Here is a 9,457-nt window from a genome sequence, read left to right as displayed (position 1 = left end):
GCTGTCACGCGGCTGTGTGCGACCAAAAACCCTTCGGGGAGGATCTGCCTGTCCCGCCGGGGGCTTCGGGGCCGGTGGTCCCGGCCCTGGAGTTTCCCCGCCTTCAGGCATGGACTGGCCCAGATTTTATAAAAAATAATAATAATAACCCCCAAATTTCCTTTCAGTTTAGCCAAGAGCATCGGCGGTCGCAAGGCAGCGTTGTGCGCGGGGCGGAGGGTCGGCGGGCGCCTGCCGGGCGCGGGGTCGGTCCCCCCGTCCCTGTGCCCCCGGCGTGGGTGCGGGGATCTGGGGGGGTGGGGGGGATCCTGCCCGGCGGGGGGTCCCGGGGGATGTGGGCGAAGGCGGGGGATGCTGGGTGAGTTGCCTCGCCTGCGCGGGTACCGGGAGGGTGCTGCACCCGTGGCTTCGCACATCTGCCCCCCGCCCGGGGCCGGAATCCAGCCCTAAGGGGCTTTTCCAGCCCCGGGGCGGCCGATGAGGGTCGGAGGAGGCTCGGGAGCCGGCGTGCGGTTTTATTTAGCCAAATAAAACCCAAAGACACCAAAACGCAGCTCCGCAGCCCCATTTTCTCGGCGTTGGGGAGGAGACGTGGCCGGCGGTGGCTCGGCTGCCGCCTCGCCCGCCGCCGCATCGCTGCTTGTAACGCGGAGATAAATTTATTAAATTTATTCAATTTATTAAATTTATGAAGCTGACGCGGCGCTGCTTATAACACGGAGATAAATTTATTAAATTTATTCAATTTATTAAATTTATGAAGGCGACGCGGCGCTGCTCGAGCCCGTGCTCAAAGCGAGATGGGGGCCAGAAAAGCCATCAGCGCCCGTGGTGATGCTCGGCGTAGCGCCGGCATCCCTGCTGCCAGTCCTCTGACGGAAGAAGAAAATATTTGAAATTAATTAGATATTTGAAATTAATTGATGAAGGGAGGTGGCGGCTGGGCGCGGGGGTTGCGGTGGTGTTTCCCCAGCGGGCACCGACGGGGGCTGGGGGAGCATCAGCTGGGCCGGCGGGGACGGGAGATGTGCGAATCCACGCAGCGTTTTGAAGTGGTTTTCTTCCAAAAAAAAAATAGCAAAAAAAAAACAACCAAGTGCCAAATGTTTGATGTTTGCTGTTCCTCGGTGTCCTGTTCGCCGGCAGGCGTGAGGCGGGGAGGGAGCGAAGGGACGAGCCGAAGGCGAGGGAGGTCAGGAGGCGGCGTGAGGAGGCGAAGGCGAAGCGGGGGCTGGGGGCACCCCCCCCCCCGAGCACCCCCAGGTTGTGCGAAACGCAGGTGCGAACACAACGGCTGTAGCAGGAGCCTTCCCCGGGGGAGGCTCGAATGTATTTACGGAGCTGAAATTCTATTTATTCCTTCGCTGACTATAGAAACAGAGGTTATCTGATTGTTAAGAGATATTATTTTGGATATATTACCTATTAACTTGCTATGGCTGGTACCCATGATAATGTCTGTTATTAACAACCACCAAATAATTCAATTGTTTTTTCCTTTTGTTAAAAAAAAAAAAAAAAAATGCAGCTTATTTTCCATTGACAGTGTATAGGTTGATAACGACTTAGTTGTGTTTGCTGTTTCTTGGGGGGGGGGGGGGGGGGTTAGGTTAAAAAAAACAATTAGCAACAAACCGGTGGCTTCAGTTGCGTTCGGGAAGTCCTGCCTGGCTCTGGGTGCCTGTGCTGAGTGCAGGCAGCAGAGCTCCAGTGAAAGAAGTTAAAAGTAAAAATTTAAAAAAAAAAAAAAAACAAAAAAAGAAAAAACTCAAATCCTACAAGAAAAATTATTTATAAAAAGGAAGAAAAAAAAAAAAAGAAAAAAAAAACACCCAACCAACCAACCAGTTGCATGAGTGAGGCTGTGAAGTCCAATCTTTAGTAATAACGCGGCAGTGCCTTTCTTTTTTGTATTCACCCGTTCACCCCACCTGCAACTGCTCCGTCCCCGGCGCGGGAGCTGCGGCCGCGGCGGGGCCCTCGGCGCCTGGTGGGCATCGTCGCCCCAGCCCCGCGGCCCCCGAGACCCCCAGCACCCGCTGGGGACCTTCTACTGGTGCTGTTCCCCCCGCCCGGGCCCTCCCCGGCTGCTCAGCGCCCAAGTGTCCTTGGGGCCGGCGGATGCCCCGGGAGGGGGGAAGGATATTACCCCTTTTCTTTCGAGGCGTCCTTCCCCTCCCCGGGGACAAGCCCTGAGCTCGACTGGACTTGAGCCGGGCTTTGCCTTGGCTCGCTCAGCTCATTAAAAAATTGGAGGGAGGGGGGTGAAGCCCGGCCAGCATCCAGCAGGAAAATGCGAAACTGTGATTGACGCCCGGGAGCGGAGCGGAGCTCAGAGTTTGGTCAGCACTTAGGGGAAACGATTTCTGTTGTCACCTTTCTCCATGTCGGGGTGCGGCCGTGCCCCAGGTTTTTGGCTTTCTGAATGTGCCTGGTGGGAAGTGGGTCCTGCAGACGTCTATAATTTGCACACAGCGGCGGTAACACTAAAGTTGATTTTATACGAGTCATCAGAGTTTGCAAAGTGAGTTTTATTTTTTGTATTCCTTTATCTTTACTTAAAGGTGAATGTGTATTCCTCTGGGAGGAATAGGAAGAAAACAAAACAAAACGAAAAAAAAAAAAGGGGAATGTTAATAATGTTAAACAGAATACTTCCTCCCTTATTAATATATATAACCCTGATGTATTTATGCATATTGTAAGCTTACTTTAAAAAGCTTTGACCTCTCTTCTGTTGCATGCCGTCCCCGGGCAGCCTTTTATTGTACATGCATGCCTCTAGTCCTGGTTTTTCTGTACAAAGTTAGTGCACAAAGAACTATTTTTGCCTAGTTAATGTTGCCGAGCAATGCATATTTTTTAAATTTTTTTTTTTTTTTTTTTCCTGGTCATATATGGAAATCGCATGTTTGTTACATGTAAAAGCTTCCCGATATAAAGAAATACTAATGTTTGGAGATGCCGGTCTTTGCAAGTGTACAGTTTTCCGATGTTGTTCCCAGTGAAACACCCCCGTGGTGCCGACTCGCGCCGGTGTATTTATTACTCGTTTCCTCCCGCGGAACCGGGCGTCGCGGCTCCATTTCGTATCAGCGTGGCGTTGGGAGCGAAGGGAGATGATTAATACAAGGTTTTGTAACACCGGGGTGTGGCGCCTCCTTATTTACCGTCCTGTTGGCAGCTGGCCTCCTGCTTTTAAAAAAAAGAAATAGAGCCAAATAAAGAAATAAAGTCAAATAAATGGCCAGGGAGGGGAGCCGCGTAGTTCTGCGGGCGGAGGGCTGTTATCTTTCTATAAAGCCTGTGCCAGGGCTCACAAATCCCCGGCGTCCCCCGCATCTCTGTCCCTTCGGGGACATCTGGTCGGATGACGGGATTTTTTCCTTTGGAATCGGCAGGAATTTGGGGCTGGAGCAGCTCGGAGGCTGCAGCTGAGGCCGCGGATGCAGGCGGAGGAGCCGGCTTGGCCGAGAGCCTCAGCGGGTGCGTGGAGACCCTTGGGTCGGGTTTTAAGGCCGGGCTGACGCTGGGCTTCGACGCTGCGGGTGTCAGACGTGCCTGGGGCAGAGCGGGCAGGGAAGGACGCTCCGGGCGGGTGCTCCTGCTTCCCGCGGGCTCTGGGCTGCGGGAGGTGCCGAGGGCAGGACCAGGACTTCTGGCCCAGGTTTTCCCGTGTTTTCCAACAGCCCCATCCCAGCCCTTGCTCAGGGAGAGCAGGATGCTCGGGGAGGGGCTGGCTACCTCCAGGGCTGGCGGCTGCTCAACCTCTCCAGCTTGCAGGGTTAGACCACGGTTATGGTTAAAAAAAGGATTTTTCTGGCATTTAATTGGGTTTTGCTGTGTTGCAGCTTGTGGCCGTTGCCCTTTGTAGCTCTTTTTTACCCACCCCCCCCAATCAGACACATCAGTAAGATCCCCCTGAGCCTCCACTTCTCCAGGCTGACAAAGCCCAGCTCCCGCAGGCTCTGCTCAACCAGTCCAAGCTCTAAATCGTCAGCTTGGCCATTTGCTGCACTGGTTACGTCCCTGTCCCTCCGGTACTGGGAGCCCAGCGCTGGCCCAGCACACCGGATGTGCCTCACCAGTGCTGAGAGGGGCAGGATCACCCTCTCAACCTGCTGGAGATGGTCTTCTTAATGCAGCCCAAGATGCTGGTGGCCACCTTGGCTGTACGGGTGGCTTGCTGGCTCGTGGGCAGCTTGGTGTCCACCCGGACTCCCAGGTCCACTGCTTTCCACCCAGTCATCCCCCAGTGTGTGCTGGTGCATGGGGTGATCCCTGCCCAGCAGCAGGTCTTGGCCCCTTACTGAACTTCATGAGGTTCCTCTCAGTCCCTTTCTCCAGCTCGTCCAGGCCCTTCTGAAGAGCAGCACGACCCCCTGGTGCATCAGCCGCTCATCCCAGCTTTGTGTTAGCTGCAGAGGTGCTGACCGCGTCCCAGGATCCACGTCATTAACGACGAGGTTAAAGAGTAGTTGGCCCCATTATTGACCCCCGGGGTGCACCACTGGTGACCAGTCTCTGGGTGGACTTTGTGTCGGTGAACCCAGTGCTCTGAGCCCGGGCGGTCAGCCAGTTTTCAGCCCGCTTCAGCGTCAGCTTATCGGGCCCGCACTTCATCAGCTTGTCAATGAGGGTGCTGGGGGAGACGGTGCCAAAAGCCTCACTGAAGTCAAGATAGAGCGCCGGCACCCACTGGGCCAGTCACCGTGCCGCAGAAGGCTTGGACGGGCACGCGTTCCCTTTGTGAAGCCACGCTGACCGCTCCCCATCACCTCCCTGTCCCTCAGGTGCCTGGAAATGATGTCCAGGATTAGTTGCTCCACCACCATCGCAGGTGTGGAGGTGAGGCTGAGTGGCCTGCAGCTCCCCAGAGCCTCCTTCTTCAGGCGAGGAGTGACTTTGGGTCTCTTTGTCCTCAGAAGCCTCCCCGATCACCATGCCCTTTCCGAGATCACAAACAGTGGCCTTGCAGTGGCTCCCAGAGCACCCATGGGTGCAGCCAGTCAGGCCCCATGGGCTTGTGCATGTCCACATCCCTCACCACACCCAACACCAGGTGAGCTTTGGCCTCCCAAACCCTATCCCCAGGTGTCCACACAGTGTCCTTACGCTTCTCGGGGGGCCCCTGCTTCCACCTCTTGTACAGTTCCTTTTAACATCTGAGTTGTGTCAGGAGCTCCTCGGGCATCCAACGCCGCCCCTGACCTTAATGTCCCCCACCAGTCCTTACTGGGTTGCAAGCACGAGGTGGAGCAGAGCATCTCCCCTTGCTTGCCTGTGTCAGAGCAACGTCACGGGTGCCCTCCAGAGACCTCCTGGGTGGCCTGGGCCCTGCTGCTGTGTCCTTCCAACAGGCGTCGGGGTGGCTGATGTCCCCCATCATGAGCAGAACTTGGAAACATGGGGCTACTTCAGGTGGCCTGAAAGCCTCATCTGCTGCTTCTCCTTGGAAGAGGCTCCTAGCAAGCTCCCCAAACACCAGTGAGGCCAAGCACCCCAAGAGCGTGTCCTCAAGCTCCTTCCATTTAGAGATGCTCCTGAGCATCGCGGGCAGGGCCACCCTGGGAAGGAAAGACATCGCGGTGTTCGGTCCCACCCGAATTACCCTGCCCGGGAGAGCACCCGCATCCACAGCCCACGGGCGACGGCTCCCCGCACCCGCCGTCCATCAGCCCTCCCAGCGCGGCGGAGAAAAGCACGACCTCAGCCCCAGGGAAACGCCGGTTCCTTCCACAAACAGTTTGCCTTTCCGCGTACGTGTGCCGCCCGTCTGGCTCTCAAAGCACGCGTTTGTTGCACTAATGGAGAAGGAAAAGGGAAAGGCAAAAAAGCAAAAAGCCCTGGGATGGAAAATTGGAGCTGGAGGGACTGAAAAGGCTCCAAGGAAAGTCCGCGGCCGGCGTGCGGTTAGGGAGAGGCTGCGGGTCCTGCTGACAGGCGAACAGGAAAGAGGATTCAAAAAGGAAAAGCAAGAGGGAAAAAAACCAAACGACATTTCCGTGCGGTGCAGAGCAGTGGGATGAATCAGTACCGGTGGGTAAAGGCTTCACCGGTGCTGCTGGGTCGCCCCACGCCTGAGCCCGGCCGGCCGGGGATGTCAGGCTCCCCTCCTCCCGCCCCGCGAAGGCTGCAGCCCGCGGCCAGCCCGGCTCTTGGGGGAAAGGCAGGAGCCGGGGGCCGCGGTTTCAGCAGCTGCTGGGCCGTCCTGGTTTCCGCAGCATCGCTGGCAGACGCGGGACAACCCCAGGTTATCCTGTTAGCAGGGTCCCTCCTACGGCCACCCCGACGGGTGACGGAGCAGCAGCCCCAGCCCGGGAGCCGGCGCAGCCACCCCGGTGCCCCCCTCCCAGGGGATGCTCTTGTCCCCTTGGCCCCAACCCCAGGCTCCCGGTGCGGGTACAAATGCCTCGGATTTCGCAGCGAGGGGAATAGCCAGGGGAACCATTTACCAGCGGCAGCAGGCAGGGATTTCCCCTTACAGGAAAGTTTTTAATCAAGACGGAGAGGGCTTTCCCAGAAGCACTCCTCAAGTTCAAGGCACCAGTACAGGCTTGGGGTGGACCTGCTGAAGTGCAGCTCTGCGGAGAGGGACCTGGGTGTGCTGGGGGACGACAGGTTAACCATGAGCCAGCAGTGTGCCCTGGCTGCCAAGAAAGCCAATGGGATCCTGGGGTGCATCAAGAAGAGTGTGGCCAGCAGGACGAGGGAGGTTCTCCTTCCCCTCTGCACTGCCCTGGTGAGGCCCCATCTGCAGTGCTGTGTCCAGTGCTGGGCTCCCCAGTTCAAGAAAGATGAGGAGCGACTGGAGAGAGTCCAGCGGAGGGCTACGAGGATGAGGAGGGGACTGGAGCATCTCTCCTCCGAGGAGAGGCTGAGGGAGCTGGGCTTGTTCAGCCTGAAGAAGAGAAGGCTGAGAGGGGACCTTAGAAATGCTTGCAAATACCTGCGGGGTGGGTGTCAGGAGGATGGGGCCAGACTCTTTCCAGTGGTGCCCAGTGACAGGACAATGGGCAATGGGCACAAACTGAGGCACAGGAAGTTCCGTCTGAAGATGAGGAAGAACTTCTTCCCTCTGAGGGTGACAGAGCACTGGAACAGGCTGCCCAGGGAGGTTGTGGAGTCTCCTTCTCTGGAGATATTCAAGACCTGCCTGGACGCGGTGCTGTGCAGCCTGCTCTGGGTAACCCTGCTTGGGCAGGGGGTTGGACTGGGTGACCCACAGAGGTCCCTGCCAACCCCTACTATTCTGTGATTCTGTGATTCTGTGATAATTAACTCCCCAAGTCTGTTGGCGGAGGCTGCGCGGGAGAGGCTGGAGGATGATGGGGAGCGAACGCGCCGCGGGGCTCAGCAGCGTCGCCGGGCGCTCCGGGGAGCCGTTTTTAATTGGGATCTGCAAATAGCTTGGCAACGTACGCCTGGCACGGGCACCTCGGGGACACAGCATCCCGACACGGGCTCGGGATGGGTACCCTACAGCTACACGGGAAAAATACAGAGAGTCTGCAGCCTGACGAAGACGAAGCCGCCTCTCCGCGTCTCCCAGCAAGGTGTCTGGCGAAGGATGCTCGAATTCGCCCAGCGACAGCCCCCGTCCCCGTGAGATTTGGGGGAGAGGATCCCAGCGTCGCGCTGGCTGCTGCGCAGCCGTCGGCGGACGGACCGCGGCTTCGCCCCTGCTGAGGACGGAGCCCAAAGCCGGACGGAGCCGGGGCCGGCAGCGGAGCGGTGCTTACAGCCTGTGCTGGAAGAGCAAAGCAGGGGGTTTCTTTTCCCTCTTTTCCCTAAAAAAATCCCTCCCATTGGCTGAGCTTGGTCTGTGGATAAATTGTCCAGCTCAGCCAGAATTCTTAGTTTTCTACAGAAAATAGATTTTTGGCCAGTTTTAAACAATAATAATAATAGTAATAATAATAATAATAATATAATCATCCAGGCAGGTTAACCCCACTTTTTGACAAAGCAGCCCCCTCTGCACCCCTGCGGAGCGGCAGCACGGGCAGCGGGATGCAGCGGAGGGGCTGGGTGCCCATCTCCCGCCCCCCGTGCCCCCCAGCCCGGCAGCGGGGTGACCCCCAGACCTCCCCAAAGAGCTTTTCCAGGCCCGTGAAAGCTCTGGCTCCTCTCCCACGACGAGCAGAGCTCGGGGCCGGGCTCGGCAGAGGGAGCCACAGACTGTGCGTCCCTGGGCAGGCGGCTGCGGAGACCGGGACCCTCTCTCCGCTCTCACCTCCATCACCGGCCTTGAGCATCACCCAGCCGGAGCCAGGACCAGCTCTGCTTCCTGCTGCTGCTTCCCTGCAAAAACCTTTCCCATCCTTCTCTTCCTCCCCCTCCAGCCTGGCTCCGTGCCATGACCCCCGTTTCCCTCCCAGTGTCCCTCCCCGGGGGATGAGCAATGGAGAAGCGATGGGCGACGGCGAGCGCGGATGGATGAGCACGATCCCCGTGGCTGCGCGGGTTCGGGTCCCCAGAGGAAGCGTTTACACAGCGCCAAGGGCTGTCACCCTACTGTAAAAACCGACAGAGATCCTCAATACACCCCGCAGCTCTGTTATGAGGGTGACATCAGCGGGGCGGTTGTTTCAGGCAAATTTTTTGTTTTCCAGTAATTAATGTATCTCCGGGCCACACGACTTGCGATATTTCCAGCTAAAGCAGAAAACACACGTGAAGGACGATCCCTTCCTCCCTGCAGGAGGTGAAAATAACAGGTTAAAAAGAAAGCCACCATTTGCCGGACCGTAAAGATACCCCCTCGCCAGTCGTTTGCTGGCTGATCTGCTTGTGCGAATGTCACTTGTGCTGGATGCTGAGAACGTTATTTTTATAGGAAACAGAGATTTCGCCTTTTTCGTACACTGCGGGCTGCGGGGTGTCCCGGCCAGAGCCATGGCAGCCACCTCCTCCACCCGCTCCCACAGCTCCCCGGCAGGTCGGTGCCCAGCTGCCGCGGGCCTTGCAGGGCACGGGAGCTAAAGAAATCATGGAATGTCAGGGGCTGGAAGGGACCTCTGTGGGTCACCCAGTTCAACCCCCTGCCCAAGCAGGGTCACCCAGAGCAGGCTGCACAGCACCGCGTCCAGGCGGGTCTGGAATATCTCCAGAGAAGGAGACTCCACAGCCTCCCTGGGCAGCCTGGGCCAGGGCTCCGTCACCCTCAGAGGGAAGAAGTTCTTCCTCATCTTCAGCTGGAACTTCCTCTGCTTCAGTTTGTGCCCGCTGCCCCTTGTCCTGTCGCTGGGCACCACTGGAAAGAGTCTGGCCCCATCCTCCTGACACCCACCCTGCAGATATTTACAGGCATTTCTAAGGTCCCCTCTCAGCCTTCTCTTCTCCAGGCTGAACAAGCCCAGCTCCCTCAGCCTCTCCTCATAGGAGAGATGCTCCAGTCCCCTCCTCATCCTCGTAGCCCTCCGCTGGACTCTCTCCAGTAGCTCCTCATCTTTCT

Source organism: Opisthocomus hoazin, chromosome 7 (genome assembly GCF_030867145.1).
Source record: "Opisthocomus hoazin isolate bOpiHoa1 chromosome 7, bOpiHoa1.hap1, whole genome shotgun sequence".
NCBI lineage: Eukaryota > Metazoa > Chordata > Aves > Opisthocomiformes > Opisthocomidae > Opisthocomus > Opisthocomus hoazin.
Note: the sequence above shows the minus strand (reverse complement) of the source record.